At 45.5% G+C, this 18,113-nt stretch overlaps 1 protein-coding gene across 1 annotated transcript in view; it reads right to left on the reverse strand.

Moving 5' to 3' along the window:
* Window positions 1-1,942: 1,942 nt before the first annotated feature.
* Window positions 1,943-18,113, reverse strand: part of IRS1 (insulin receptor substrate 1) — a 52,415-nt gene continuing 36,244 nt past the window's right edge. The window contains exon 2 of the mRNA XM_036254290.1: window positions 1,943-2,103. The gene's annotated coding sequence lies outside the window, so the exon portion shown is untranslated. The remainder of the gene's footprint in view (window positions 2,104-18,113) is intronic.

The raw sequence follows: 18,113 nt of genomic DNA on the forward strand, positions 1-18,113 counted from the left end.
AATAAAGTGTTTTTCATAAAAGAGTAAAAACTTAAAATAAAAAAATAAACATTCATATCAGGTTTTTATAATTGAGTGTTCTCTCCTAATAGGAAATGATGTAATTCAGCAAATGCCTTGAAAACAATGGATTCTTATGACTGCAGACCTATTTATCTTTGAAACTGATGAGCGTGCAAACGTTTAGAATCTGCAACAATGAACACTTTGAACTTTGTACCAGTCTGTGAGGTACATGCCATCCGGTTACATTTACAGTAACACAGGCCTCAGCAGTGTGAGGGGTTCCGTTTACCTTCCCCTCGTTTGAGTACAGCAGGGGTCCCCGGCCAGGTGACGAGGGGCAGCAGCCACTCACTGCACCTCCAACCCCAGCCCCTTCCTTTAGCCCGACCCCGGCCCAGGGAGCACAGCTCTTCCGAATGATAACTTGTTGCTCCTTCAACAGTAAGGCTGCAAATTTCGGCGTTTGCACAGACTCCCAGGGAGCCCGATACTGGCATTAATTCACTCAACATAGAGAACGTTCCCTGGTAAAAAGGTTAAAGACTCTGTTGGCAGTATCTTTACGTATGTCCACAGCCACTTCTTTGTCACAAGGAAACGCTCCACAATGTGAGGACTCTCCAAAGAAGAAGAGGTTTAACCTGTTCACTGCTGGCTGGACATTTCAATAGCTGCTCGTGAATTAGCTTGGATGGGCACTAGGTACACTGGCTTCTACTACGTAATCGCTAATAGGCAGTGTCCACCAGGGCACACGGGCCAGATCACATTCAGTTAAATCCTGGGCACTGAAAGTGCTCAGAAAACATAAGATAAGCTCTTAATGAAAGTGACACGTAGCCCTGGTCATGATGAAAACAAAACAACAAACAAAATAAACCTACTTTCTGGAATTTTAATTTCTGGTTAGAAATGAAAGATGCGCGGTCGCTTGTCTTCGCGTCTTTCTCGAGACAGGGCAGGAAGGGAAGCACCCTGAGGTGTGCACGGAGGAGACGGCGGCTACGGGACAAGCGGCTGACAGAGTGGGGGAGGGGAGAAGAAAAGATCAACAGTCTCTAGTTTATTATGAATAGACAGAAATTTCCAGAATTTACAAACACCCACATTGTCCATTCCAAAGAGAGCTTTTGATTGGAAGGGATCCCCCGTGTCTCCTTCTCTGTACAGTATGTACAATGGAAGACTTTGATTTCCTTTTCTGATCATTTTGCTTCCATTCAATTGCCAATTGTACGCTGACACTTGAAAATACCCAGTAGACTATACCCTTCTTCAGTTCAATTAACACGGCCTATTGCCTTACAGGAAAAAATACAAAAGTAAGAGCAATTCTTGTAAGGATCTCAGCTCAACACCAGGGCTATATTACAAGAGATAGTATCAGCAAATAGAACTATACAATTGCGAACCACCTATGGCACTATGATTCTTATATTATTTTTTTTCTGAATTGCAATCTTAAAACAAGGGTCGTACCCTAGCCTACTCTCGTCAGCCTTGTTTTAAGCATTTGCTCCACTCTTTACAACAGAACATTGCAAACCTCAGTTCCACATCCAAAAAAAAAATGTGCGCTGTAAGAAAAGTTACATTTTAATTAAAAAAAAATTACACATATAAATCAAAACCTATGTTAAATATTTAATACTCTCTCCACCCAAAGTGAACCGTTTTGTGTGAAATAATTTACATGATGCTTCGTCGCACACAGTTTCAGCAGCAGATGAAATGTATCCTGTAGATGCGATGAGAGGAAACCCATTCTCTTGTAGCCGTGGGCACATCAGCTCATGTGGCCAGTTAAGTCCTTAGGTGGAAGGTGAAGTTGACGCAGACTCATTGTCCTGGTATCACAGTGCTTTTTTTTTTTTTTCCTTTTTCTTTTCTTTTTTTTTTTTTGCTTGGCACAATAAAGAACGTGCAGTTCAGTCAACGGAGTCCTGAGGATTTGTAAAGTAAACAAACTGAAATGGGTGCTTCGTACCATCTACTGAGGAGGAAGATGTGAGGTCCTGGTTGTGAATCGTGAAACAGTTCGAGTCCGGGTACCCATGAGTAAGAGGAGGATTGGCTGAGGTCATTTAGGTCTTCATTCTGAAAAGGAAAAGGAAAGAATTCATCACCCGGGCATCTCAAAATCACTTTGGTAGGGTTTTGCCTGAAAAAGAGCACCTATCAGATGAACTGAAGTCACAGGCACAGACAGTACTGTTGCTTAAATAAAATCAACAAACTGTATTTAACTTCTTTTTTCTCTGGAAATGCAAGAGTCCAAAGCAATCACCAACTCAAATTAGTCAATATTAAGTCAGCAAACAAATCAATGTGATTCGGAGGTTCCAGAGGCTTAGCAACACAAAAATACGCAGCGCTTTGATGTTCTCAGGATCCAAACAAAAACGTACATTAGAGTTATTCTGTAAAACTATAACAAAATAGAACGCGCAGGCTACAGTCAGGCTACGCTGAATCCCCCTTTGGTTAAAAGTCACCTGCAAAGTTTAGAATTTGAAGTTGCAAGGCTTCACATGACAAACTCCAAATGGGGTTTTAACCGACCATTGTTTGACAGGAACATTTTAGAACCAAAAGGAACCCCAAGCAAAACAGAGCAGGTTAATCATTAAATTAAAAAAATAAATAAAAGATTCTGATTTACGTCGAATAAAAATAAATTACTCTGGCAGAAGCCCATTTCTTTTATGCAATTCAAGAAGGCAGACCTCAAGGGACGTCACCCCTGCCCCTCCAGCAGGGGACCCCTCTTCTCCACCTCATAAAGTCTGTTTGGCTCTCAAGTGGCAACATTAGCGAGTCCTTCCGACCTGCATATTTTTCATTCACTCTAAAGTTCTCTATAAATATCGAGATTTATAGACCGTCCTGAATAGAGCAGTTAATCAATAAATGCTTGTTGAATTAGCGAAACGGTTGCATGAACTAGTATGGGGAAGCTGAAGCCGAATTCTCCGCCAGGCCCCGCTTTTTAGAAATTCTAGGAAGGAGGAAAGCTTGGTTCGCAAAGAGACGAGCGCAGAGGAGAAACGGGGGAATTCCGTCGACAGACACGCGAGAAGGAAGCTCGAGGTGCATGGAGGAAGGACAGATGTTGTTGCTAGGAAGAGAAGGGAAGGACCTGGCTGACATACTTGGCCTGGTTTGGAAGAAGAAAACACTTTGGGGGTGTAGAAACACGGACTTGTATCTCTGTGTCGTATCTCCAGAGCTCAGCACAGGGGCTGGCGCCGAGAGACACTCACTAACTAGGAGCTGAATGAATGAGAGGGGCAAAGCACACTCCAAGGACAGCACACAACACAACACAACACAACAAGGCCCAGGGCAACAGGAGCGCAGCCACGGACAGGCCGGCGGAGGGATGAGAGCCCAGGGCATCTGGCTGAAAAGGGGTAGGAGTTAAATCTACAAATGCAGGTCAGGGCCGTTGGTGACAAGCCTTGAGGTCAGGACACCTTTATCTAAATATAGGGACAGCCAGGACATGCTGTGTGGTATGATCAAAGTGCAGTGGAGATCATCCATGTCAGCGCAAGGACAGTGATAGATTCTTACACTCACACAATGCAACTGTTGAGCAATAGAACCGTTTTGTTTTTCTTCTCTCTCCTCTTGAAGGAGGGCCTGGATGGGATCAGTCCGCATTCACCATGTACATAATGGTACGTTGAAATTTACCAAGTGAGAACTCTGGTGTTATGAGGAGATTTCTGTTTATTTTAAGATGTTAACTCTGCCCCTAAATATAAAGACTTGACATAGAGACAATACATAAAAACAAAAATGCACCCCAGGTGTACCCCCTAATTGCCAGAGCAATGGGATTGCCTGCGTGGTTTCTACTATGAAAGGCTAACCCATCCCCTCAAAACCCCCCGAGAATGGTCTACAGATCTCGTAGTTTCAAATTTCTCCTGAACTCATGCCGCGATCCGTCAGAATGTTCCCACCAGAATATCGAGGTACAGCTTAACTAACTAACAGGATCACCGCACTGGGCCTAGAGCGAGGCAGGAAGGCCACGTTTTATCAAAGGGCTCAGACCTACATACTGCTGAGTGTGAAATGAAGGACAAGTGAAGGTCACGTGTTGCTTTGATATCTGGCTCTCCTCCAGAATGGCTGTGACCAGCTTAGCACAGGAACAAATTGTATCCAGTCTTGTCATCACGTGGGCCGACCTGCATGGGTGCAGGAGGGAGGAGTTGGGGAGCCCGAGGCGAAGAGAAACATCGACAGCTTCACCGGCGGTGGGAATTGGCTGCTTTGGGGCACTCCGAACCCACCCTTGTAATTTCCCAGCAGCACGTATGTTCAAAGAGCAGGACACAAAAGGATATATCAATTCCACCATCTCCCTTCCCGCCAATGTCTTAGCATCTACTGTGCAAAGCCCTCTGTCATGAATCCTGATCCACACACGTCTCAGCCACTAACGGTACCTACCGGAGCCACTAACAGTACCTACAGTACCAACTCAGGAGTCTATGCCAAAGCGAAAGCACCTGGCACGTCACTCCTGACATGGAGGGACTGGGAAGGGAGGGCTATAAACAGGCAATATTGGTCTGGAAACATTTGCAGGGAACGTCTGAAGTTCACATCTGCTTATCGTTGTACGTGTGTGTGTGTGTGCACATAAAGGTCAGCTAGAGCAATGACATGGATTTTGCACAGTCCCTCAGTGAGACCTGTCTTTCACTGCTACCACCTTGGGGTCATTCTTACTCCAATTGTGCAGCCAACGCGCGGGCATTTTTGGAATGTTTTCTGCAGTTCCCATCTCTCTTTTGCAAGTATCTTCTCAGCCTCGGGGGTATTCTTTTGAATGGTCTCTCTAGCAATCCGTCTTGGCCCTTGAAAGACCCGTTTGATCTTCGGAGACAGCGAAAAACTTCTGGGAGCCAAATATGGTGAATGAAGAGGCTGGTTAAGCTGGGTAACGGTTCCCAGAGAGGTATTAGCTAAAGCCCAAAGACTCCAGAACTCAAGTTCCCCAAACAGAGCTGTTCACAATCGCCCTGATGAGTCTGTTGGAAAGGAACTTGCATAACGTTACAGACTTAAATCCAGTTGCTGATATCCCTGCCTCTGCACGCGTGTAGTCAGGAAGGGCTGTGCTTGAATAAAGGAACTCGCTTGCACAGAGGCAAACATGTAAATCATACATTTGTGTAATTTAGGAATTTGTTTAAAAAAAAAAAAAAAGCAATTCCCATACTAGGCTCCCACAGTCACTTAATTCAACAAACATCTGCTGAGTGACAAAAATGCAATGATAAAGACTATGATATGCATGGAAAAGGGAGACATAGGTATACACATGTTTAATGTGCTTTATATATACAAACCCCCACCCCAACTGATTCACACCAACCACGCAAGGCAAATATTGCCATGATGTTTCACAAATCCAAAACCTCATTAGTAACACTCATAAACTGGACATAAAAAAGCAAAACGTTTCCTTGGAAAAAAGCTGTGCAAATATCAAATGGTGACTCTCCTGTGATACATGATCTCTAGTTACATCCCTGGGGAATGACATGGGAGCCCAGAAATACGAAGCACCTGTCACGAGATTTAGTAGCAGGAAATTACATTTTGACAAAATTTCATCACCACGCCAGCATCGAGTGTACCCTTCTGTGTGTCTTCTCATAAGATAAAACGCACCCCATCCTGTTGCCAGTAATGAAAAATGTAATTTTTGAAGCATTATCAAATAAGTCAACACTTGAGCAATGCTACTTGAGACCTATGGCTTATTGCATTATTGCATCCGGTAGGAATTTACATCTTCTGGACTCGACCCACTTCGACCATGCCTACTAGAGCTGAAACACAAATAAAGCTTCAGCTGCTCTTCATGCTGTCAGCCTCCCGATGAGTCTTCACTGTAAAAACAGCTGAAAACAGCCCAAGGTTATGCTCTGAGTACCACAGAGGGATCTGGACCCTTTTCTGCAATGCATCTGAGTCAAAGCCACTGATTAAGAGTTTTTATCTTGTAGTTAAACCCCTTGACACTTCCTGCCAATTTGTTGAGTCAAGTGCAACATAGTTATAAAGACCTGGTTAGAGCCTTACTAGCAGTTTCATCTTGTACTAAGAAAACAGGAGTAAAATGTTATAAGTTGCTTGGCTACTGTCTATTCAATGTAGCCAGAAAGTAACCTTCCTCATCTAACTATGCTTGGGGAAAAAAAAAAAAAAAAAAAACTACGGTAATGACTTTTCTTCAAAGGAGATCATTGTTTGAAACCTTAGATTGTTGATTCAGCTAGAGAAAAAAAAATCATATAAATAAATTCCTCCACTTACAGCAATGTGTCAAAACAGCATATTTCTTTCTTTTAATATAAACAGCTGTGACTTAAAAATCATTCTTGACCATAACAGAAAAATTCTTGAGTGTAAATTATAGTAGCATAAGAAATGTTTAAATAGGAGAGAAAAACAATATTTTGATCATATTTAGCTCTTTCCCACTCTTAAAAAAAAATCTATGATGAGAAAATATATAAAATGTTAACCAACCTTTTCTGTTTGTTTGTTTTAGAGAACAAGAGAGGGGAAGGCCAAGGCAGAGAGGTAGAAACATTGATGAGAGAGAACATCCACTGGCCGCCTCCTGCATGCCCCCCACTAGGGATCGCGCCCACAACCTGGGCATGTGCCCTGACCGGTAATCAAACCAGCGAGCTCTTGGTGCAGGGGTTGATACTCAACCACTGAGCCACACCGGCTGGGCTAACCACCTTATTAAGCCTTCCAGGTATTCCATCCCTTTCCCATACTCCCAGTTCACTGGACAGAGGCAGAAGTATGGCGGGTGGACAGTGGGAAAAACCTCTAGTTTCCTGGCTTTAGTTTCCAAGAGCCTACATCCCTAGGGAAACAGCACAGGCCAAGAATCTGCAAGAGCTGGGAGGGGAGAAAAGGTAGAACTGAATGAAAGCAGACATCAGTGGGTCACCCTGTCCTCGGCAGGATGCTGAGCATGGCGCCAGTGATGTCTCTCTATAGCTCATCTTCCCAGGTGTGCTCACGTCTTATTTCGCACAGTTCTATTCCGCTGCATACCACTGCTAGGACCACAGTCATTTCTTTAGCTCCCTCACTGATGCTGACGCAATCAAGTCACGGAGCCACCAGTTTTGAGTTGATCAAGTCTTTTGGAACGCTTCCCTATTAACAAGACACCTTATTCAATATTGCAAAAGTACTGTTTTTAAGCATACCTGACATCTGGCCAATGGCCCCAGTAGGTTTTGCGGTGGTTGTTTTGTTTTGTTTTTTAATCATCAGCATCAAATATGTTTATAGTTCTGGTAGTGCATAAGTGTTCCTCATTGTAACATTCACAACCATGCAATCTCAAGTGGATCAACAAGACCACTGATCCACCTGCTGGACTGTAAAACTGCTTATTAAAGGAACTGCCTGGCTGAGGGCTTGGGCTCCCCGCCGTGGGCTCGGTGATGGCACCTCGGGGGGACACAGCCTTATCAGCCCAGCTCTGCTGGCTACGGAAATCAACAAAGGCAAAAGGAAAGAAGCTACGTCCACAGAGCTTCAGTTTGGGACATGGGGAGGCTCTCTCTGCTTTTCCCAAGGTGCAGCTGGGAGTGTGGGCAAGGACAGCCCTGCGTGCTGGACAAGCATCTGTTTTAACGCCTGAAGACCATCACCACTAAACATGTTGACGTAGATACATCCATGTGTACACATATCTACATGAAATCTCAAGTTACGCTTGAACTGAAGAAGTCAAGTTAGAGGTAAGACCGAGATGTCTGCTACTTGGTGTTGAGAGGAGAAAGCCATTTCAGCCGAAGGAAACCAACGTTTTGTAAACTAGGCCAGAACTGAGCTGGAAAGACTTGGTTTCATGGTCGTAGTTGGCAAAGGGTAACATATCAGCAGAGCCAGGGAAGCTGCTTAAATAGCACTTTCGCCCGGCGCAAGTCACATGGCAGAGGGGCTGCTGGCCGGCCCTCCCAGCGCGCGGCTGCCAAGGAAGAAAACTCGCGGCGCTGCCAACATGTGCGAGGCCATCTCACTCCAGTTCCCCCTTTGTCCCAGTGAAAGACCTTCTGGCAGGGCTGGTGACTTCGGGAGACCACCCACGTGGACAGGCACACGGATTATGAAAAGGGAAAAGGCGAGGGAGTGACGGAGGAGAGGCCATCAGCACGGAGCCCGCCGGCTCCCGCGGGGTCCGTGGGGTGGGTTCTGTCAGCACGTGCAACCGAGGGCAGGGGGAGTTCTGGAAGGTTTGCAAGAGGGTCAGGGACTTAGGGGGAGGGCGGCTTACAACATATGGTCTGCAACAACTAAATGTGTTCTGTCAGGGACAGATTAAGGAAATCTGAACAAACATCCAGAAACCTTTTAAGCCAAAGAACAGTCACTTGAGCTAGTTCCCATTCCTTTTATGAACAGGGACCATGCTGATAAGGCAAGAGATAATTAAAAGATAAAGCAAATGGGGTTAACTCCATAACAGCCCCTCCAGAGGTAAGTCAAAATGGCTCAAACCTCACTTCTACCAAAATGAGCATATGTCCCCACATCCTCCACAGTCAGGGTAGAGGAACACAGGAAAAGGATCCGGCCACATTTCAGGTCACTGTGGGACAGGACGCTGTCGGAGCGCAACCCAAATAAACCTGTTCCTCAAAGACACGAAGGTAATACGATACCATCTTCCCCACCTGAGTAAGAAAGTCAAAAACATCAGTCTCTCTGCCTCCACGGGACTATTTCTGCAGCCTTCTCCCTCGGAGGACTTGCATTCCATTTCTGAAGATGTAGGCTGTAATTTCACATTGGGTTTTTTTGTTTTTTGTTTTGTTTTGGTGATGTTCAGAAATACAGGATACAGGTTTTATGGGTCTGACTTGGATACAAACCAGTAGACTGAAATTCAGATCACAACTTAGTTTACAATGGGATGTCGGGATGGTAAAAAGTGTTTGCCGCACCGATGCTAGAATTAGGCAAAAAGGAACTCTGCAGACCCGCTCCTGTGGCCTTACTTTTTCTGTTCAAGACTAAACCGATCTGGCATTCTTTGCCCACTCCCTGGAGGCGTATCACAAATTGCTTCAAGACAGCAAGCGCCTGGCCTTACATCTGAGCAGTGGTCCGGCTCCCCAGTTGCGTCCCCTCGGCCATCACCAAGCATCCTGCGCTAGCGCGGGAAGGGGAGAGAACAGCTTCGCAGAGGCCCGGGTCTGCAGCAGGCTGAGGTAAGGATCATTAACACCACTGACATCACTTTTGGCAGCTGGAGAAAAGGGAAAACCTATGTTTAATCTATTTCCTACTCACCACAAGTTTTAGCTGGAGTCCCCGATAATATGGGTTGTGGTTGACTTTATGGAAGAATTTGGTAATGCAAGAAAAATGTACTGAACTGAACAAGCATCTTTCCAAGGAACCACGGGGTAGCTCAGCTGTGTGGCCCTGCGTGCCTTCCTGTAGGCTTTCTGGCCATTAAACTGGTCTAACAGAGGACAGAGCCATTCCCAACTGTTCCTAGGAAGTTCAAGGCCAGTGGAAGACTTTTCCTACTACACACATGGGATTAACTTCTCCTGGAAACCATTATCATAAATCACAAACTAAAAGGTTTTAACCTATGTCTCCCTTTTTGCTTTGAGAATACCAAGAGGAAAACGTTGGGAAGAATTTAATCCAGGATTCTTTGAAGCTAGGTGAGCTGTTCTTTCTTTCATTTTATTTTTTTAACGATCTAAATAATAAAAGAGCACTCTCTGAAGCCAATGAAAACTGTTCATAAATATATAAGCATAGAGTAGTATATTACACCCACAATTCTCATCCATTTTACCTTAAGAATTTTTGTTAAAGAAATGCAAGTCAAGCCCTGGATGGTTTGGCTCAGCGGTTAGAGCATTGGCCCGCTACCAGAAGGTCTCAGGTTTGATTCCTGGTCAAGGGCATGTACCTGGGTTGCAGGTTTGAACCCAGGCCCTGGTCAAGGTCATGCGGAAGAGAACCAATTGATATGTTTCTCTCACATTAATCTTTCTTTCTCTCTCCCTCTCTCCCTTCCAGTCTGCCTAAAAAATCAATGAAAAAACATCCTCAGGTGAGGATTAACAACAACAAAAAATGCAAGTCATAAAGATTTCTGGGCTATGAGAGCAACTGTTAAACAAAAGGCAACGTTAAGGGTGATGGGAAAGTGTACCCTCCATCCTGGATTACTGATGGGACCTCTATTTAACCGGGTTACGTTGGACATCAGCTCTACCTCGCTTACAGGACAGGAACGCAGCAAGTGTGTGCTCCCCTTCCGTTGCTGCTACCTGTGCCGTGTGAGCACCCATATGCAATTGAGTTCTCAAATGCAATTTCAGAAACAACCCAAAATAAGTTGTTTTGAGAATAAAGATGGAGCCCGACCAGTGCAGTTCAGTGGTTGAGCGTCGATCCCTGCACCAAGAGGTCGCCGGTTTGATTCCCGGTCAGGGCACATGCCCAGGTCGTGGGCCTGATCCCCAGCGAGGGGCCTGCAGGACGCGGCCAGTCGATGTTCTCTCTCATCGATGTTTCCATCTCTCTCTCCCTCTCCCTTCCTCTCTCTCTAAAATAAATAAAGAAAAATCATTTTTTTAAAAAGAGAAGGAAGATGGAGCTATGGCATGGCAGTATGCTTTTTAAAGACTGATCAATTTTGACTCGAAACTTATTTCCAAGTGAAAATCTGAAAGGAGACTAAGATGATCTCTCCTCTCGCTGCTTTTTCCTCTGTGATTTTAGGCAGGTGACCAACCCTCCTGAATCGCAGTGCAGGTAAAAGTACCCTTTTCATAGGGTTATCACTGAGGTTAAATGAGATACTACACAGAAAGTTCTTTTCATTGTGCTTGATCAATAATAAGTCCTCACACATTAGCTCTTATTGGATCTCCTCTTCTTAAGAAGGAGAAATCCTTAGATCTCGTGCCTCTCGGGATACCCGAAATGCCCAAAACACCCTGGTAGAACTGGTGAGCAAAGATAAAGCCACAGACCAGAGGGCAGCAAGGCCCGGAGCTGAAGCCCAGATGAGAACGTGACTTGGGAAGAGAGACAACGTTATTTCAGAGAGAAGGTAGGTATAGAGAAAATGGCAGAACAAAAAGAAAAAGAAGCTAAAAATATAGCCCTGTGATACGCTTTCAGAAAAAGACCTACCAACCTACAGAGACCAACACGAATTAAATATTAGGAAAGACAGCATGAGTATCTTTGCGCAGTTGGTAAATGATGCTATCTACAGGGGCACCGTGGAAAGCCACGTCGACTGCCTTCCCAGGAGAAATGAGACGCTTTCTAGGTAGCGAATGAAAGACTTAGGACGCTATATGCAAGAATGTGCAAAGAAGTCTCACGACTGGGCTTACACGGATGTTCGTGAGATTCTTGGGCACCATTTCCAGGTTCTAAAGCATGTTTCCTATTGTCAGGGGAGGACTGGGTGGCTTTGCTTCCGACTCCTTCCCCCAGTCCCTCATCTGAAGGCCCTGGAGTGTGGCACAGCCAGTCAGCGCTGCCTGAGTGGCCGCTGCAAACTGGAAGTGCTGTCCGGTGCCTGTCTGATGGTGGCCACTGCATGAGGGGAAATCACCAAGATAATCTGAAATGATGGCAACGTGCAGGCTGCAGGCTTCACTAAGGTCTTTGAGCAGACAATGGGGCAGATTGCCAACCAACTGCAAAACACAAACCCTTCTTTATCATCTCCAGTAAGGAGTCAAAATTCTTCCACTTGATAAAAGGGAGTTGACCCTTCACCCACTGACCCCAAAACTCCTGGTCCTTTGCTTTCTCCTCTCAAGTCTCACTTTCACTTTGCTCTCCTTCCTCTCTCTTCTCCAGCATCTAGCATCTCATTCGGGAAGTGGCATTTTCTGGAAAGTTCCGTAATTAACTGAATTAAGCATCCTGTTATTGGGGTGCTGAGCTGCTTGCCTGGGTCCACTAGAAGCATCCTGGGGACGGCTGTGCCAAATTCTTAATCAAGAAGTGATGACAACTCTTAACCAAGGGATCCTTACTGAGAATACTGATCAGTGATCCTGAGGGGTCACAGTCCCCAGGGAGAGAAGCGGGGTCTGGGGCCCACTGGAGTGCCAGGCAGGAGTCATCGGAACCTCAGCTGAAACATGCTCACCCAGCCCCCAAGCATTTCACTAAATCTCGAAAGCAGCACTTCTCACTTTGCGTGGGTGGCAATAATGTCCCCCCTCGAGACAATGCCTGGAAACATTTTCGGTTGTCACAACTGGGGTTGGGGTGAGGTGGAAGAGATGCACTGGTACCCAGTGAGCAGAGGCCAGGGACACCACTGCCTCCTACAACGCACAAGGCCACCTGCAACAAGGGATGATCGGGCCCCAAGTAACCATGATGCTGAGGCTGGGAAACCACGCTCCGGAGCTATTGCCGTGAGCGGAGGAAACAGAAGCCATCAAGCACACTTGTCCACTGTTTCTGGTGTCCACGCCAGTTCCAGGGAGGAGTGTGAGGGGAGAGGCGTTCCTGTTCCAAGGTCCTGCTTGATTTCTGACTGCCACCCATGGGTTCAGAGTCCCAGTGGGTGCCTCCCCATGCTCACAGCTGTCCCTCTGCTATGTCCCGTTCCCTCCTGACCTGTTACGAGAAGACAGCTAGTTAATGTGATCAATCAGTCGTGGCCTGTGTTTTCATAAGGAAAATGGGGGCCTTCTCTGCATCAACGCAAAAGCAACGACTAGAGAGGGAGACTATTGGCACCAGTCTGAGGACAGCAGCGTGGTGAGGTGCTGTTCCACCTGAGCAGCCCATGAAAGAGATCGACCCCATGGGGAGGTACATTTCATCGCTCCCAGGTTTGTGTCTTGGCCAACTTAGCCAGCAGTTTCTGTATCGTCTTGGCCAAGTCATTTGACCTCCCTTGCCTCTACAATGTAATAAAACGGAGAACATACCTAGTCTTCAGATCTCTGCTAAACTCAGTGAGGTAACAAGAGAAGGACATTATGTTACCAGTGACTGGTTGTCATGCTCATTGCGCTCAAATATCTGGGAGTAAAAAAATACCAAGGAGTAGGTCCCCTCTGTTCCAGAATTAGTCAAGTTGTAGCAATTAATGCACTAACCTTATTCTCTGAGAAGTTACTCCTAAGTCAGAATACTGTTTCCTGGAGGTGGTTTGGTTTGGTTTTGATTTTATGAAATAAATACCCAGCTTGGAAGATAATTTATTGCACACAAAACAATAGTCAAAGACGGAGATAGAAAGTCCAGCTGCTGTTTGTGAGTATAAGACGTCTTCCCAGAAAGACACTTTTAGGTCTGTTCTTCCTACACTTAAACTTGAAGAAAAACAGCAGGGTGGCGGGAAGGGCACAGATACCATCATCATTGAGTACACAGGATTCTAAATTCTACAAGTCAGACAATGAACGGGGAAAAAAGTCGATTTCCAGGTGGTTCAATACAAAGTTTTTCAGACTGAACCAGAAGGTAAGGGCAATAAGAACAGAGCCCCTTTAAATATAGCTACCGAAGCAGTGCAGCCCTAAACTACACAAAGAAAACAATAGCTTCTCTTCTTTCTAGACCATAGCCTGAAATGCTGACAAAATGCCTTCAAAAATAAAACCCAGCCACACAATTACTACCTAATAGCGACAGGCTATACTTAACATTTAATCAATAGCCCTATGATGAACTTTACTTAATTAACTAAAAAAATTGCCTTAAATTTTTCCTGTAAAACCATGTCACAAGTGGGGGGGGGGGGGATGCTTCCATTTTCCCTTTGAGCACGAATTCAGCCTCTGCAATCTTTCTATTTTAAAATATATATATATATATATTTACTGATTAATATTTTTAGAGAGAGAAGAAGGGAGAGGGAGAGAGAAACATTAATGTGAGAGAAACACTGTTTCTTTCTAATGGGAAACCCACAACCTCATCACCTACCCTGAATGGGAATTGAACTAGTGACCTTTGGTGCATGGGACAATGATCAGCCAACTGAGCCACTCTGGCCAGGGCCTCCACAATCTTTCTTTTTTTTTTTTTATCCTCACCCGAGGACATTTTTCTATTTTTTGTTCAGATACAGTGGGAGGGGGAGAGAGAGAGAGAGAGAGAAACATCGACATGAAAGGGACACATCGAGTGGCTGCCACCAACACAGCCCATCCAGGGCCAGGGACAAACTGCAACAGAGGTACGTGCCCTTAGCGGGAACCAAACCCAGGCCTCTCTGGACCCCAGGCCGACGCTCCAACCGCTGAACCAAACCGGCCAGGGCCTCCACAGTCTTTCTTAAGAACAAGGATGCATCCACGCACAGACATCTCATCCCCAGAATCATGGTTTGTACAAAGGAAGACCCAGAACTAGCACATTTTGTAATATCAAGGGAAGCAGAAAAGCCGTCATGATGCAAAGGTATCAAAATTTGGAAAAGACTAAAACGTAAGCACAGAAGAATGCTATCTGTGTGCTAATAACTTCCATTCAGGTCAACAGACAGTAGCAAATTGGTCCCCATGTCTACAGGAAGGCCGGCAGCCCGAGACAAGCCAGTTTACGAGACTTTCTCCCCGTCAATGAGGTGTTACAACAGTGCACAGGCCTTCACTATGTGATGGCCATTTCATTCTCCAAGCCTGACCCAACGCTCTGACCAGTGTCACTGGTCTGGAAGCGAAGCCAGGGCAAGGCAAGCATACGTCGCTGATGGCTTTAGGAAATGACAGGAAAATGATGATGTGGCCAGCGACACTCCCCAGGAGCTGATTCCCAAACCGCTGCTGGACAGTGCAATTCACACGCAATTCACGAGTTGACTTCCAAGCCAGTTGGGACAGAGTGAGGACACATTTCGCCAAGGACTACGGGATACAACAAACGAAAGTCACTCGCTCGGCACTAGCCGTGGGGCCATGCAGACAGTGGGGGGACCCTGGCTCCCCGAGTACCACTGACTGGTACTCAGTGCGGAGCTGTAGTTTCCTGCTAAGATGGTGCTAAAAGTGCCCACCTCCTTGAGCTGTGATGAGGAGTGAAGGACACGGTGACTATAAAACTCAAGGCACAAGCTCCTACAATTAAGCAATTATAGAACAATTAATTCACTGTATCCGGTAGCAAGAAGCCACCAGGAAACACAGTGGGAGGGGACAGGCAGAAGGAGGAAAGGAAAAGGGAAGGAAGGGGCTTGACACGGTGGCCTCTGCTCTTTGCTGCACGGCTGACATGCCTGAAGCAACGACAGCCTCAAAAACAGCGTCACGAAAACCCCAGCCACGACACGCATCGTGTGCAATCCCGTCTGAGTCACAACGCTTTTACCACTGGGTAGGCTTTGAACTGACCGTTCGAATAGCTGATCCGTGGTTTAAAACGGATGATCCTTAGCAATGGGAAAGCACCCTACACTTCTGTCATGTGAGTTTTTAAACTTCATTTGTTGAAAGGTGAAATTATACCTAGGCGTGATGGAAGCATGCCATACTCTAAACATGCCATGAAATTTAATTTTCTGAGACTGTGAATAGATTTTCATTTAATGAGCATCCCTTACCAAACTGTTCTCAAGGGTTCTTGTCTGTAACTTTCTACTCAGTTTATCATAGTGTTTTAGACATCATTGGCACTCCATAAAAAACTGTTTGTACTGTCTCAAAAAGTATCTATATGAAAATCGTGTGTGTTCACACACATCCTAAGGTGCGTACAATTTCAGCCACAGAGAAAACAGGCTCTTACATTTTTGTGAAATTTTCCTCACCCTGGGCAGTGGGTACAGTAGGGGCATTTGCTAGCCTTTCAAAAGTGTTATCTCCTCCTTTCGATACAGAGAAAGAACACTCAACCTAATTTGTAATGCTGCAAATTAAATAACATGGCTAACAAAATAAAGCCACTTTAATATTGATTATAATTGTTTCCAAATTATACTTGTATCCTCCACTCCTGGGGTAAACACATCACACACACACACACACACACACACCTCTCTCTCTCTCCCCCCCCCCCCCTTTCTCAGACTCTCCGTCAACATCCAAGCCAACATGTGTTACATGTCAGGCACTACATAGAAGTTTTAATGTGCATTATTTCATGTAATCCTCACACCCATCCTGATATTTTATTTGTATTCCTGTTTTAAAGACCAGGACACCAAGATGCAGAAAGGGTAAGTAAATCCCTCAGGATCTCAAAGCTAGTCAATGTGGCAACTGGGGTTCAAAACCCATGCTCTTTTTTTAAAAAATACATTTTTACTGATTTTTAGAGAGAGAGAGAGAGAGAAACATGGAAGAGAGAGAAACATTGATTGGCTGCCTCCAGCACGCCCCCTCCTGGGGATCAAGCCCGCAACCCGGGCATGTGCCCTGACCGGGAATCAAACCGGGACCTCTCGGTCCATGGGATGATGCTCAATCCACTGAGCCGCACCGGCTGGGCCAAAACCCATGCTCTTCACTGCAAATGTACAGACCTCTCATCCAAACAGGGTCTGCTGACACACACACAGTTCTTCGTATGGAAGGAACCGGGTAAGCTTCGTGTTCCCAAAGGGTAATGAGAAATTTCATAGTGCAATGCCATTCTGATAAACCCCAACTAACTCGGCTAAAACAACATTTCACATCCTAGGCACCTGGAGATCAGAAATACCTCCCCTCTGGAAAAAATCCTGCAAAGGAGATTCCCATCCTCAAAGCCCCCTTTTATCTCTTAATATGTGCCCTCCTGTAAAAACACTCCATGTGAATCTCTCATTCCTTGAAGAGTCTAGACAGGAGTAGATACAAGCAACTGAGTGTGACTAATAGATTCTGACAAACAAACACAAACGGAGCCAGAACGTGAAGTGGGAGGCCTGACATTTATTGGCCCCATAAAGTCGAAGCCTTTCCCTCTCGCACCAGGGCAAGGCCTGGGACGCTCTGGGATATTTTTACCCAATGACTTTTCCTTCCGTCCCTTATTTAGAAAGCCCAAATGAAGCCCAGAAGAGGTATACGGCCAGAATCCCAAGCCATGCACTGTAACAGGTAGAGAGAAGCCGTTGGCCATCAGCAGCCAGGAAAGAACAGAAGATTAAGTCAATCAGAGGCAGCTGCCTCTCCCTCCCCAACTGTTTACATTCTTAGACATCCACTTTTTAAAATATTCCCTCGGTGGATCAAAACAGGCTGCGCTCGGAGGAGACGAAAACAATGACGCGCGCTGTCAGATATGATACAGTTTACATGTACACAGCTGAGTTAGGAGCACGGTTCTGGTTGGCTGGCAACGGATCTGAATGGCTCCAACGGAGAACTCGAATTTTGTTCATCTCAGAGTCTTCAGAAAACTCTAAAACATACCCAACCTTGAACATGGTATCTAGTTTGAGTGTCTGCTCCCTATTATCAGATACAGGATGCAATGGTTTAACAAGTCAAAATAATCCAAAAAGCTTTTTCAAGGTGAACTTGGTGGTTCCAGGCCTGGATGACACTGGACGCAATTCTAAGGGTGGTGTACTCCACCCTTTCAGCCCTTCCTTCCCTCCTTCCTCCCCCCAACTCTTTCCTTTCCCTGAACACCGTCTCTCTATCGGCTGGTGCCGTAAATACTTGTAGCACCATTATAGATACACAGGCCTAGAAAACGGGGTGGCCCCAGTTCAACAACCATTGATTTCTACTGTTGCCTTCAAGCTTTCACACATGCATCCAGCCCTGGCCGGTTTGGTTCAGCAGTAGAGTGTCGGCCCCCGGACTAATGAGTCACGGGTTCGATTCCAGCCAAGGGCACATACCTCGGTTGCAGTTCATCCCTGGCCCTGGTCAGGGTCATGTGGGAAGTAACCAATCGATGTGCCCCTCTCACATCGATGTTTCTCTCTTTTTCCCTTTCTCTCCCTCTCTCTCTACCTGAAGATAAATAGAAAAATATCCTTGGGTGAGGATAAAAAATAAATAAATAAAAATAAAATAAAATAAAACATTCATCCAATAAAAAACAGACCTTAAGAGCATGAACCTCTCCATCCCAACATCATCATG

This window comes from Molossus molossus, unplaced genomic scaffold (genome assembly GCF_014108415.1).
Source record: "Molossus molossus isolate mMolMol1 unplaced genomic scaffold, mMolMol1.p scaffold_m16_p_11, whole genome shotgun sequence".
In the NCBI taxonomy this organism is placed as follows: domain Eukaryota; kingdom Metazoa; phylum Chordata; class Mammalia; order Chiroptera; family Molossidae; genus Molossus; species Molossus molossus.